Source organism: Pinus tabuliformis, chromosome 1_2 (assembly GCF_031772625.1).
Source record: "Pinus tabuliformis cultivar Carrire ecotype Pingquan chromosome 1_2, CPIR1, whole genome shotgun sequence".
Taxonomy (NCBI): Eukaryota; Viridiplantae; Streptophyta; class Pinopsida; order Pinales; family Pinaceae; genus Pinus; species Pinus tabuliformis.
The window spans coordinates 430641098-430642324 of NC_142298.1; positions in this window are offsets into that span (position 1 = coordinate 430641098).

Sequence of the window (1227 nt, forward strand, 5' to 3'; positions counted from 1 at the left end):
GGCATTTTATTTATGAAAATAATGGAAAATAGGAGAAAAGGAAGGTGAAAGGTCGCATGTTGCTTGTGCGGAGGAAAATGAAGGAAAATAACGGAAAAATGAAGAAAATATAGGTCTCATTGATAAAAAGGCTTATGAGGACCAGTTCATAGTTTTTTGTTATTTTTAGCTTGGAGCTCTCTCTTCTATTCTCTCTCTCATACTCTTGAACACTTAGAGTTTTCTTGGAGAACTCTTGGAAGAGTGTGGCATACTTAAGATTTGGAGAAAGAAGGAAAAAGAAGAGAAAGAAAGTGCAAGAGGACATCAAAATCATTAACGACAACGAGTTTTTCTTGTAGGTACTAAGTTGCATGTATAATTTCCTTGCTAGTTTTGGCATGCATGGCACATGCATGTGGTTTCGTGGTCATGATCTGTCATTGGCATGGAGGGTTGCTTGGATTGAAAATGGTTTTGGCTACCCTTTCCATTTCTTGGATAACCATGGTGTTGCGGGTTTCTTTCCTTTTTTTTTCTTGTCGGTTCTCATGTTCCTTATGGTTGTGAGTTCAGTTACTCGTTCCTGGAGCCTTGGTTGGACAAATGCTCTGGAAGCCTTGTAATAGCTTGGGTTGAGTTACTAGTCCTGGAAGCCTTGGTTGGAAAAATGCTTTGGAGACCTTGGTGGGTTGAGTTACTACTCCTGGAAGCCCTGGTTGGAAAAATGATCTAGAGCCCCGCAAAAACTATGGGTTGAGTTACTAGTCCTAGAAGCCTTGGTTGGAACAAACGCTCTGGAGCCCTCGACGTGATGTCCAACCTTGAGGTGGAAACACTGGTTAAGGATTGAGGTGGTTTAGCCTCTGGAAGCCCTGGTTTGGTTTTGTTTGATTTGTTTAATGAGATCTCACATTCATGCTTGGAATATGGCATGGGGGTGATTGGAAGAAAGAGAGATTTGGTTCAGCCCAATCTGTGGTCAGGTGGTATGTGGAAGTCCCTAACTTGGTTGTATTTGCATACGTTAATAGGAGATTCTTTTTCCTTTGGTATTTTCATGAGAAAATGTGCTTGTCATTATGTGGCTTTAATAGTTGTTTCATCATTGATATGTCTATGGTTATTCGTTGATTATAAGCATGTTTTATGATAATATTGATGAATGAATCTCATCATGTTTTGGTTAGTAGATGAAATAATAATGAATGAATGACCTAATAGATAACAATGCAACTATTGGGAGGA